The sequence below is a fragment of the Gorilla gorilla genome, chromosome 1 (assembly GCF_029281585.2).
Source record: "Gorilla gorilla gorilla isolate KB3781 chromosome 1, NHGRI_mGorGor1-v2.1_pri, whole genome shotgun sequence".
Lineage (NCBI taxonomy): Eukaryota > Metazoa > Chordata > Mammalia > Primates > Hominidae > Gorilla > Gorilla gorilla.
In genome coordinates, this window is record NC_073224.2 from 179,854,381 (window position 1) to 179,867,879 (window position 13,499).

The 13,499-nt window shown below is 38.3% G+C and overlaps 1 protein-coding gene and 1 long non-coding RNA gene across 2 annotated transcripts in view; one reads left to right on the top strand and one right to left on the bottom strand.

Annotated features, from left to right (window-relative positions):
* Positions 1-1,489: 1,489 nt before the first annotated feature.
* On the bottom strand, positions 1,490-5,841 carry LOC134757158 (uncharacterized). Its single transcript, XR_010130832.1, has 3 exons — positions 5,693-5,841; positions 4,958-5,095; positions 1,490-2,364 (listed from the first exon to the last, which is right to left on the bottom strand). It is a non-coding gene; the product is annotated as an uncharacterized lncRNA (long non-coding RNA).
* C1H1orf87 (chromosome 1 C1orf87 homolog) overlaps positions 2,803-13,499 on the top strand; it is a 140,911-nt gene continuing 130,214 nt past the window's right edge. The window contains exon 1 of the mRNA XM_063698199.1: positions 2,803-3,104. The gene's annotated coding sequence lies outside the window, so the exon portion shown is untranslated. The remainder of the gene's footprint in view (positions 3,105-13,499) is intronic.

The window sequence follows — 13,499 nt, forward strand, 5'->3', positions numbered from 1 at the left end:
AGGGGGAAGTGTTACAGGCTTTTAAACAACCAGATTTCATGAGAACTCACTCACTATCATGAGAACAGCATGGAGGAAATCCACCCTCATGATCCAATCACCTCCCACCAGGTCCCTCCCCCAATATTGGGAATCACAATTTGACATGAGATTTGGGTGGGGACACAGCCAAACCATATTAACATCCAACAACTGCAGATGATACAATCTTCTCTAGTGCACATGGAATTTTTTTTAATTGACCATAGGCTGGTACTGAGCCATAAGAAAAACAAAACAAAACAACAACAAAAAACACCTGTTTTAACAAAACACATACTTGAGTATCTTGAAACACTCCCTCTGGGGGAAGCCAGCTGCCATGTAAGAAAGTCCAACTGCCCTGAGACCATTATGTAATGCAGAAGGCTAAGCAAGCCAGTTGGAAAGGCAATGTGGAGAGAGAAAAATGCCCATCCTCCCCCAACTCCAGATACTTTAAGTGTTTGAAAAAGGCTTCAGGTGACTCTAGTTTCAATGACTATTTGACTAAGATCCCACAAGACACCTCAAATAAGAAATGACCACCTCAACCCAATCAATGCTCCACAGCCATATGAGATCATAAATTGTGATCTCAAACCTCTGGATTTTGTGCTGCTTTGGTATGCAGTGTTGAATAAATGAACAAGCAGTGCAATGAGTATCTCTCTACCCCATTTACCACCAAGGAGGAAGTGGGGTATTGTCCCCTCACTTCTGGTAAAGAGAAAGGGTTTTCCTTTAATGTATATGCTCCTAGAACTTGGAATATGTCTCTGAAAATTAGGAATACTTAGTAGACGTATGTCCAGCTCTTCCTTAAAAATCTAGAGAATGTACCATTGCTGCTGCATCAGGATTGGCCTGCATTCCCAGAATTGTTCAGGCAAAAAATATGAATGAAAATATTTCCCATGGAATGTGAGAGAAAGTCCATGGACAGATAGTGTTAGGTTCTGCATAATAGGACTTCCTACTGCATAGAGGAGCAAAGGTCTGCAGCACTCAGAAGTCACAATAGACACCCTGATTCCTAGGGACTGAGGCCTGATCAAGAAATCCCCAGCAACAGGGGAACAGGGACTCTCAGCATGACCCATGGTTTTCCCACTGCAAGTAGACATGCTTAAATCTAGGACAAGGAGGGAGACTTAACTTTCATCTTAAATCTGCAGTGCTTTTGATCAGAAAGGTTACAGTTCATCTAAAGTTTCTTGAGAACAGAAGAATATCCCTCAGTGAATAAAGTTTTAAAAAATAAAGATGCTCTCTGATTCCATTCAATAAGTCCTTTTTTAAAAAAAAAAGTGTGATGGTTACAGACATTAAATATTTCAAGTAATCTTTAAAAAATATTAACACTTATTTTCTCATGTAATTCTTAGTGATTTTTATTTTCTTCATCATGCTGCTTTTTCTTGTTAGATTTTTTATGACTAAACATACAGCATTTTTATCACAGGAATAAAAGGAGTTCTTTCCACTCTAAACTATAAATCAGAGAATTGAACAAAAAGATTGCATAATATTTCCCAGATTTAAAAATTCTACGATACTAGTAAGCAACCAGTGTGTGTCCGTAATATTTTCTGCCCTTGGGAGTTCACCTACTTGAGTCTGAGAAGTCCATTGGCAGCTAGCAGAAAGGTGACATGAAATCCCAAAGCTAGAACTTTACCAGAAAATAAGTCCAGAAGGAGCCTGACTTGGAGGCCACTTTCTCTAAGTACTTTGGCAACAAGCCTCGTGGCCAACAGAAGGAAGATGCAGCCTCTAAAGTGTTTGGCCAGCACTATCCCTTGCCTGATCTACATTGCTGAATCACCACTTCAGCCGTCTGCTTCACCTTCTTTTCTGAAGAGCAGTTTCTGATTATTGTTGTGGCTTATATTAATTTTCTTTTCTTGAACTTTTTTGTGCTATCATGCTTATTATTTCATTGAGCTATTATGCTATGCTAGTTGAGTTTTATATACACTTTTTACTTCTTTTAATAACCCTCCCCATATTCACGATCAGAAAATTGTAGTTCAGTGAAATGTAGTTTTTTGCTCATTGTCCAACGATTAGAAGAGTGGACAAACCGGGATTTGCAAACATCCAAAGGCTGTGTTTCTTCCCATCCCCGTTCTGGTGCATAAACAGGTGGAGCTGGTGCTCTAGAACATGTGAATCAATGAGACATTGCTGTCCAGTCTCTAAATGGTTAATATTCTTGCCTGCTCCTGTTCAAGCTTCTTGGAAGAAGGTGTTGGATCTTTGTGCTATAACATCTATTATGACATTAACTTCAAAGCATTCGACCTGGGCGTTTGATCTACCGGCCTGCTTTTCTGACACATGCTGGAAAATAAAAGTAGGAAACCAGGAATGGTTCAGTCATACTTGTTAAACATTTACAGTGCCAGTCAGGAAAGATGTTGACCTTAAAATTAAGAATTAGAAGCACACATTCCATAAAAGAAATCAGTTCAATAAGAACAAAACCAGCGAGGCTGGGGAGAGGCTTCTGGGTGCCCGCAGGAGACGTGAAGCATAAGCAGCCACTAAATGACATATTTCCTCTGGCTTTCACTATTTATGGTACAGCGCCAGGGTGGTGCAGTTTTGTCCTGCACACATGTTTTTAATGAGAGAAGGGAGGAAACCATGCCATTTTTGTAGTTTCAAAGGCATGAGAAATAGGAAGTGGTTTCAGGAGGGGCAGAAAAAGTGGGCAGTCTACTGTTGCTGCCTCCTCAGTGTGTGACGTGACATTTAAGACATCAGGCCTATAATCCCAACACATTGGGAAGCTGAGGCAGGAGGGTCACTTGAGGCCAGGAGTTCAAGACCAGCCTGGGTAACATAGAGAGATCCTGTCTCTACCAAAAAATTTTTCAAAAAATTACCTGAGGCAGGAGGCTCCCTTGCACCAAGGAGTTTGAGGCTGCAGTGAGCTCGCTATGATCACGCCACTTCACTCCAGCCTGGGAGACAGAGTGAGACACTGTATCAAAAAAAGAAAAAAAAGAAGAAGATAAAGAAGAGAAAAAGAAGAAAAGGAAGAAGAAGGAGAAGGAGAAGAAGGAAAAAGTACTCAGGTAAACAGAAGAATTCAAGTTGTTACAGACAGGTCTGCCTTTGAGGTCAGGTATTTAATATATTTGCATTGTGATAAAATATACATAACATAACTAGTTTTCATAATTTTGTTTAAATATATGTCCCTACTACTGGAATGTCAGCTCTTTATGAACAGAAGACCTCACCTATTTAATTCACTGAGTTGTTCTCAGCACTAATGACACTGCCTGTCAAATAGTAACTATTTAATAAATACCTACTAATTGTAATATCGAACAAAATGGGCTTTTGAGATGTTATCAGACCAGATTGCTTGCTGGGCTCTATTTAAACTTGGAGAATCAAGTATGGTATAGCTTAAATACTGACTTCAGTGGATTGCTAAAGGCTGTCCCTGGTATTGTAATGAGCATGGTTCTGATTGGTGTAGCCAGAGCCAGAGCACACAGAGCCTTTTAAGCCAGATGCCCTCTTCATAGAACGTCCTTTCCCCAGGTATTCATCTGGCTCACTGCCTCTTCTCCTTCCAATCTTTGCTTCCATGGCCCTTCCTTTACGAGACATGCATTAACAATCCTATTTAAAATGGGAGATAATTCTCTTTCCTTAAATTTCTTGCCCTTCTTTTTAACTTGTTTTTCTCTTTTGCACTTATCATGGTCTGACTATCTTGTCTATTTCCTGCCTCTCCTTAATAAAATGTAGTCTAGAAGGGTAGAAATTTTGTATCTTCTTTGTTCACTGTTGTAATTCAGTACCTTGAACAATTACTGTGCATACTAAGGGTTCAATTAATATTTCGTAGATGAATGAATAAATAAATGACTGAAAAGACTTTTTTCTTAGGGGCAATGGAGAAATGTGAATCTTTGAAAGTTTTTTGTTTTGTTTTGTTTCGTTTTGTTTTTTGCAGAGGAGTAATGCGATGTTTTATCTCTGACGATTATAAGAATTTTGTAATTCCAAATTTCAGACCACTGCCCTCTCCCACTAACTTGTTTTCCTACAGTGTAGGTGTGCACTAGAACCAAGTGTTTTTTTTTTTCCCATCCAACTGTCCATAAAGGAAATATACAAACATCTTTTGGGCTTGTTTTTTAAGTATTTACTTGAGTAAATACAGAAATCCAGACAGAGTTTAACAAATGAAAAATAGCTACCAATTTAAAAGGTACTGCAGGCTAGGCACCCATACTACCGCAAATAACAGTTCCCTTCTAATTCTCGGTTACAGCAGGCCAGGATCTATGCAAAGTACTTCATATACTTTATTCTCACAAAAAGAGAATGATCTAGGGACTATTATTATGTCCATTTTATAGCTAAGGAAACTGAAGCACATATGAATTGCATGGTAGCCTTGGGACTTAACAATTCTAAACCATGATTCTAGACATCTTACCTATGTTTATCTCATTTCATCCTATTACCCATTGAGAAATAGACACTCTTGTTCAACAGGAAGCTAAGGGCTTACTGAAGGTCGATTAACCAATTGCAAAGATATAGGTAATGCCAGATTTTTCTAATGTAAAAATCCTTTCTCTTTGAAGTATACTGCAATTCCTCCTCCAACAAACTGTTAGAGGAAACAAAATACATGAGAAATGTTATTATAGGTATTAGCCTTAATTGTCTCTGTTCTATATGAAAATGTGAATTATCTCTCATTCACTAAGCATCCCCTTCATGCCTTTGGAATCAAGCCTACCAAAACTCCACTTTGGAAAGCATAGTAGGCAAAGTCTCTCAGCCTTTAATCAACGCTAAAGGCAGGTTGGCACCCCTGCCAGTCTGTAGATTTCTCAATTACATCTAGAGCAGAATGTGTGGGACTCTATGACTCATAGCTTTCGCCACTAAGTCTTACCAGTGATCCTGGACCTCTTGGGATCTATTCTGGTTCCAAACCATCAGAGGCATGGTGTACTTCCTTAACTTGTACCCAGATGCTTCTCTCCTGAGCTCCATCCTGCTCCCCTTCCAAAGACGTCTATGGTTCTAATTCCTGCAAGTCATAATATCTATTATGGACTATTTCTGTCTTTTCTGAATGACTTGCCATGATCAGTCTTACTAGAGAATAGGAAATAACATCTATTTTATGTCAGGTGTCATATAAGCTGTATATCACTTAACTGCGGCAACAATCTTAGGAATCAGGTAGGTATTATTTTATCCCTTTTATAGACGATGAAATAAATATTTAGAGAAGTTAATCCCAAAGTTACCTAGCAAGTGAGAAATGATGTTCAGAATGAACCCATGTCGGACTGTAAATGTGCAGTTAAAACTATTTCTGCCCTGGGATATTTCATTCATTTTCTGTTGCTGAAAACAAACAAACAAACCTCAAATTTAGTAGCTTAACACAGTGCCCATTTTTTAATCTCTCAGCTTTGTAGGGCTGAAGTCTGGTATTGAGGGCTCCCTGCTTAGGCTGAAATTAAGGTGTCAGCTGGCTGTGTTCTCGTCTAGGGCTCAGGGACTTCTTCCAAACTAATTCCCATTATTAGCAGAAGTTAGTTCCTCATGGTTGTAGGACTGAGTCCTGTTTCCTTGCTGGCTGTCAGCTGTGGTTGCTCAGCTTCTAGAAATTACTCACATTCTTTGCCACGCGGCCCCCTCTAGCTTTAAGCTGGTAACAATGCATCGAATCTTTCTCATACTTTTCTAATCTTCTAACTTCTCCTTCTAATAGCAGCCAGAAAAAAAAAATTTGCTTTTAAAGGGTTCATGTGATTATATTGGAGTCACCCATGTAATCTCTCTTTTGTCATATAATACATCATAATTACAGGAGTGATATGTCATCATATCTACAGGTTCCATCAACACTCAGCGGGAAGGGTAGATGAGGATGCAGCTCATTGGAAATCATTCTTAGAATTGTGCCTTTCACAGATGTTCTAAACCTGAAACTGAAGCCTGGTATTTCACTGGCAGCCATGTGGCCTCAAAGCAGGCATCAATATCCTAGTAGCTTTCCTACAATCCACAAGGTTCCTAAAAGAGCCAAGAGTAGATTTCTATCTTTTATTGTTTCTGTCTTTTCCAGTTTCATGAGGTGCCTTCATTCTCTCCACGAGTTGGCTGGGCTAGACAAGGACTGATGCCAGTAACAAATATTATCTAATACATATGATGATGAGAAAGTGGTGGAAGAGAAATAAAAGTTAAAAGATACATTCCTTACCACACTCCCTCCTATAATTTTTGTAGACTTGTTGAGTGTCACGTAAACTTCAGACTGCCAGAATGAAAGCTCCACGTCGGTGCCCACAAAATGAAACTTAAAATGAAATGGCTACCAACAACTGGTGCTAATTGTGATTCAAAACTGAGGATAAAGAGGTCTCTTCAACTGAATCAAAGGGCACTGCTATCTACAGAGCTGCTGGCCTATGCTGCCCCCTGCCCACCAGTGCACACAACTTGAGGCAACACATCGGCCTCAGATTTTAATAAGCGTCCCTGCAGGAGCATACGGAAAGTGGTCATTCTAACTTGAAAGAACAGAAGGATCCCATAACACTCCAAAGTGGAAGGGCACATCCTGGTGGAATACTTTAGCCAGTAGGAACTTTCTGTCTACCTCAGGATTTCTTGTCATCTGTCATATATCCAACAATTAAATGGAAATTTACAGCTGCCAGTTTTCTAAATAGCTCTCCTCCGTATCCTTTTCTGAGACCCTGAAAACTTCCAAAGCATCTTGTTCTCAGCTGTTTAAGAGACTGTGAATCTTTTCAGCTTATCCTGTATCGCCATCATTTTTCTTATCACCTCTGCAAATCTATTGTTACCTTCCTGGGTGTGGAAACTCTGCCTAATTGTATATTTTTATATAACTCAATGCCTGGTACATAATAATAGATTAACAAAATATTTATTAACCCACCACTAGTCAAATCAGTGTATTCTGTGTCATTTTTCCTGTTGTGCTGGTTTATTTCTAAATATCCTTTAAAACAAAAGTAACTCCTAAGCGAATTAACACAGGAACAGAAAACCAAATACCACACATTCTTATTTATCAGTGGAAGCTAAACATGTGGTACTCATGGACATAAAGATGGCAACAATAGACATTAAGGACTACTAGAGAGGGAAGGGAGGGAGGGGTACAAGGGTTGAAAAACTAACTGTTGGGTACTATGTTCAGTATCCGGGTGATGGGATCATACATATCTCAAACCTCAGCATCGCACAATATACCCAGGTTACAAACCTGCACACGTACCCCTGAACTTAAAATAAAAATTGATAAAGAAAAAAAAGGATTTGTTTTATAACCAAGAGAAAAATACCAAGGTTACATAGTTATGAGTTAACGGGTTATATTTAGGTACTGATTATTAGGGTGTGCTAACCAGAGATTTAGCTTCTGTCTCTCCTTGCAGCCACAGTGTGAGCTTGTGAAGTGCATCTGAGATGGATTCACAAAGATCTAGTGAAAGGAACAAAACCACAGGGATGAATTGACAAAGTTCAAACAGGGACTGATAAATCCGGAGAAATGATGAGCTCCAAAGGAGGGTTCAGTGTGGGTACCACCAACCTCTTGCACTACTCAGACCTATTTGTCCTTTCTTATTAATATGAAGCTCCAGGTATACATAATAATTCCATATTTTAAAATAAAGGTGTTCTCACTCTTTCTCTTGGAGGAGAGGTGGAAGTCCAACAATGCACACTCAATGTGGTGGCCAGTTGTGATCTCCTGGAAGACTAAAGCAAGGGAGTTTGTAGAACAAGCTACAATACCACTACAGTATAGATTGTCTAGAGGGCACAGCTGATATTTCTCCACTGCTATCTCCACTATCCATTCTAGTTTCCCCTCATCCTTGTCTAGCATGTTAGCTGGTCTGAGCTGCTTGCCTGGTGAGGTGACCTCGACCTTAATCCCAAAGGCCTGAGTGTTTAGTTGCTATACTCTTTTTCAAGTATGTTTGCTGAAGTTGCTCATAGATAGTCATTACCAGACATGCAAGTATGAAGAGACACCCCAATGATTTCCACGGATTCCAGATTGGCCTGCATAGTATGGTGGTCGCCCTTTCTCCTCACAGTGACAGGGTAAGTTACCACAGCCACTATAGTAATGCTCTCCCTGGCCTATTGCTCTACCAATAAACGACAAGCTAAAAGTAATTAGATGGTAGTCACAGCACCCAGTTTAGTAGAACTTACTGTATTCCTGGAAATGAGTTTGCCCTCACCACAGAACTAGGATCTGAATCCTAGCAGAACCGAAGATGAAGGAAATGAAAACACAGATTCCACAACTAGATCTCTGAGCATAAATCCAAGCGGTAACTCTCAATTTCATCCCTTGTTTCCCAGAGCCATGGATTTTAATTAAACAAGACAAAGAACTATCAGTTTAAAATATATGCCTTATCCTGAAGGGGAGCATTCCACCCCGTAAGCATTGTCCCACAGCCTGTATCTAAGCAGATCCTTCAAAGGCCATCCCACCGTTCTATGAGGCTGACTATTTCTAGGTGATAGGGTACATAGTAAGAACACTAAACCCATAATCATGAGCCCATTGTCGGGCCTCCTTTGCTTTAAAGTGGGCCTCTCAATCAGAGGCAATTTTGTGTGAGACCCACATGAATGGATAAGACTTTCTGTGACCTTTCAGATGGTAGTGATGGAAAAGACTTCATAGGAAAGTAGTCAAACCTATATCTGGAGTATGTGTCAATTCCAGGAAAGATACATGGCTTGAATGACTTCCTATTCCAAAGTAAAAAGGATTTTCATGTTGTGATCTGCCACCAGATGGCTGCCTGGTCTTCCTAAGTGATTGTGCCCTGGTATTTGCTGCTACTGGATTTGCATTTAGCAGTGACAACGACTAAAACAGTCTCGGTGAGGGAGAGCTTATGTTGTTAAGTCCATATATAATCTATGTACATGCCACCATGGCCACTCTATTGCACAAATACTGGTGCCAAGAAAAGAATATGATTGACATCCTAAGCACAGATAATACTGTCCCCTTGCATTGGATATTCTCTGGTGGCATTAAATGTGAGACATAGAGTTTTGTACATTCTGACAATTATACCACCATCCTGTTCTTAATGATACACATTAGACAAATCATAGAATTCCTTTGGTTTAAGGATTTTTTTTCAGATCTAGACTTGTGCTTTTCTTTCAGCATTGACTGACACCTGACTCTATCAACCAAGAGATAATGAGAGGTAGTAAGGTTGAGTCTTGAAATAAAAAGAAAAAAAAAAGAGGGCTGGGTGCAGTGTCTCACACCTGTAATCCCAGCACTTTGGGAGGCCGAAGATGGGGGGATCATGAGGTCAGGAGATCGAGACCATCCTGGCTAACACGGTGAAACTCCATCTCTACTAAAAATACAAAAAATTAGCCAGGCATGGTGGCGGGTGCCTGTAGTCCCATCTACTCAGGAGGCTGAGGCAGGAGAATGGCGTTAAGTAAACCCAGGAGGCGGAGTGAAAGAGCGAGACTCCATCTCAAAAAAAAGGATGATCTGATGAAGCACATGCTTCAGGTGAAATTATTACATCATCTCTAGCAAAAGGGAGGCTGGTCTCTTCTGGAGAAAATGAAGGTGCTGATTTTACTGGCCAGAAGTGTCAAGAGAATTTGGGGACTCAAAATTCTCACATTTGCTGATTCAACTCTTACAATCCTAGGTCTCATGGTGCTACTTTTTAGAAGATACCCTGACTTTGGCGTTGGAAACCTCCTGAGATTATGGAGGTATCTGCTTTGTAGCTCAGTCGCTTTTAAAATTAGTTCCTGTGCCTGATTTTCATCACAGTTGTGCCCTACGACTGCTTTTTTAAAGTTGTCACAGAATCATTCTAGTTTTCAGATTATTCCTTGAGTTTAAATGAACTCTCCTGTGTCTTTAATTTTTTTAAAGTAGGTCTCTGGTGCTATGAAAAGCAGTCACACCAGTGTACAACCTTTATAAAAAATTTTGTTCTCATACCAAATAAGGACTACAACTTCTTCATCTTCCAATGTCTTACTCTTAAACTGTACTACCCCAATTTTCTACAAGTAAAAACTTGAATAATTTCAAGGCACAATATCTTACTATCAGCAATGGGTTCTTACTTTTTTTAGACAAGAAGGCAATATAGTTTTAAAATCTTGTTTTCTAGACTAATTTCTAGATTTAGCTAAATCTCTATAAAACAGAGGCTGAGACAAGTGATAATACTTTATTTAATTTTTATGGTTTATACTCAATCAAATGTATTTACTTTTTATTTTTATATATTTATTGGTTATAAGTGCAGATTTCTTAATGCACATATTGCATAGTGGTAAAGTCTGGGCTTTTGGTGTATCCATTACCCAAATGGGGAACATTGTATCCAATAGATAATTTTTCAACTTTCACCCTCAACCACCTTCCCACCTCCACACTCTCCAAAGTCTATTATTCCACTCTGCATGACCATGTGTACCTATTGTCTAGCTCCTACTCATAAATGAGAACATGTAGTATTTCACTTTCTGTCTCTGAGTTATTTCACTTAAGATAATGACTTCCATTTCCATCCACGTCACTGAAAAATACATTATTTCATTATTTTTTATGGCTACGTAGTATGCCATGGTATGTATATATACAGACATATATGCACACACATATATACATATATATATATATATATAAAACCTTTTCTTTTTCCAATTCTCCACTACATATATATATAACCTTTTCTTTACCCAATCCTCCACTAATGGACACAGATTGAATTCATATCTTTGCTACTGTTTATAGGTGCTTTGATAAACATGAGCACAGATATCCTTTTGATAAAATGATTTATTTCCCTTTGAGTACATACTAAGTAGTCAGATTGCTGGATAAATAGTAGTTCTATTTTTCATTATTTGAGAGATCTCCATACCGTTTTCCATAGAGGTTGTACTAATTTACAGTCCCACCAACAGTGTATAAGGGTTTCCTTTTCTCCCTAATCTCACCAACATCTGTTTTTTGTGTGTGTTTTTTTAACTTTTTAATAGCCATTTTGACTGATATAGGAGGGTATCTCATTGTGGTTTTAATTTGCATTTCTCTAATGATTAGTGATGTTGAGCATTTTTTCATATATTTGTTGGTTGCTTGTATGTCTTCTTTTGAAAAATGTCTGTCATGTTCTTTGCCTACTTTTTAATGAGGTTATTTTGTTGTTGTTGTTGTTGAGTTGTTTGAGTTTTTTGTACATTCTGGATATTAGCCCTTTGTCACACACATGATTTGCGAATACTTATCCCCATTCTGTAGGTTGTCAATTTACTCAGTTGATGATTTCTTTTGCTGTGCAGAAGCTTTCATTTAATGAAGTCCCATTTGTCTACTTTTGGTTTCGCTGGGTTTGCTTTGGAGGACTTGGTCATAAATACCTTCCCTAGGCCAATGTCCAGAATAGTTTTCCCTAGATTTTCTTCTAGGATTTTTGTAGCTTCCAGGTCTTACATTTAGGTCTTTAATCTATCTTGGTTAGTTTTTGTATATGGTAAGGGGTATGGATCCAGTTTTATTCTTCTGCATGAGGCAGTTCAATTTTTCCATCACCACTTATTGAATTGAGTGTCCTTTTCCCAATGTATATTTTTGTTGATTTTTTCAAAAATTGGTTGTTGGTATGTCCCCTTATTTCTGGGTTCTCTATTCTGTTCCATTTATATATGTGACAATTTTTATAGCAGTACCATGGTGTTTTGGTTACTATAGCCTTGTAGTAAAATTTGAAGTCAGGTAATGTGATGCCTCAAGCATTTTTCTTTTCTCTTTGAAGAGATGATACTTTATTTTAAAAAAGCAAGCCTACAGATATGATGATGGGGAAGAAAGGATGAAATAAATAAAAAAATATATGCTGAAGCAATGTAATGCATTAGATCAACCAGCCACCCTTTCTCAACATGGTAGGGAAACACACAGCAGCTTATAGTCAGATGAGTTTCCTTGGCCTTTGGGACTTCTTTCAAAGATTAATAAAGAAAATCTTCACCTCAGAGAAATCCACAAAAATAAAATTAGAAGAAAGCTGACTAGCTCCCTTTTATCTTTCATTTGTCATTGCTCTTGGTTTGCCCTATTGCACTAGATGAACTCCTACAATCAATACAACTACAGCATCATCTTTGTAAATATATCTAACCTGGAAAGTGACCAAATGTTGAGAAGTCATATATATCAATAAGAAAGCATAATATAAAATAGACAGATATAGCAACTAACTTTTACCTGAAGTATTGTAGATGATTTATAATCTAGGGAAAAGACTGGGGAAGAAAGAAACAATGTCACCAGAAATCCACAGAGAACTCTTGGGAGTTTTCATTTGATTATCATGAAAATATATTTAGCTATCCATGATTATTTTTAAAATCAAAAAAGAAAAATCATAGGCCAGGCGCGGTGGCTCACACCTGTAATCCCAGCACTTTGGGAGGCTGAGGCGGGCAGATCACAAGGTCAGGAGATCAAGACCATCCTGGCTAACGCAGTGAAACCCTGTCTCTACTAAAAATACAAAAAATTAGCCAGACGTGGTGGCGGGCTCCTGTAGTCTCAGCTACTCGGGAGGCTGAGGCAGGAGAATGGCATGAACCTGGGAGGCAGAGCTTGCAGTGAGGCGAGATCATGCCACTGCACTCCTGGGTGACAGAGCAAGACTCCATCTCAAAAAATAAAAAAGAAACAAAAATCATAGCATATTTTACAGAATTGTAAAAACAAATGAGTGGCAATGACATGAAATTCAATTTACAAAAATTTTAAAATATCATTTACTTAAATAGTTTTTAAATTTTGTTTATTCTTTTAAAGCAAAGCAGGCACTTGATATAAGGCTGAGGCAAAGGGACAATGTGGGGGGTACCCACTCTTGAGTGGCCTTTGGGCCCATAAGAAGATTGTTATATTTTTACCTAAAACATGGCCAAAAACTCATATAGTTCTATCGTGGATATGTACATCTATGCTATTACTACAATATTATACAAAAGCCAATGCGTAGTATATTCTGTAACAGCATGAACTGTGTGTTTTACTCATCAATGGATATACTATACCAAACTTGGTAAGCTTTCAATTGCTATTTATTAAATGACACAATTAGTCAATTGATCAATTCAAAAAACCCTGAGATACTTTTCCATATCTTAGGAATTAGGAAAATCTAATTTTTCTTGGTTCACCCCTCTTGAAGTCTTAATTGTACATCCAGTACAAATTATGTTTATTTATTAAATGATGTTTTAATAGGCCTTCCCAATCTTTCTCATAGCTCTTCTTCACTGTAAGAAATATAAACATTGAAAATTGTATAAATCCATGGCTAAAGAATGAGACTTCTAAATGTTGTGAGTTTAAGACATGCGTT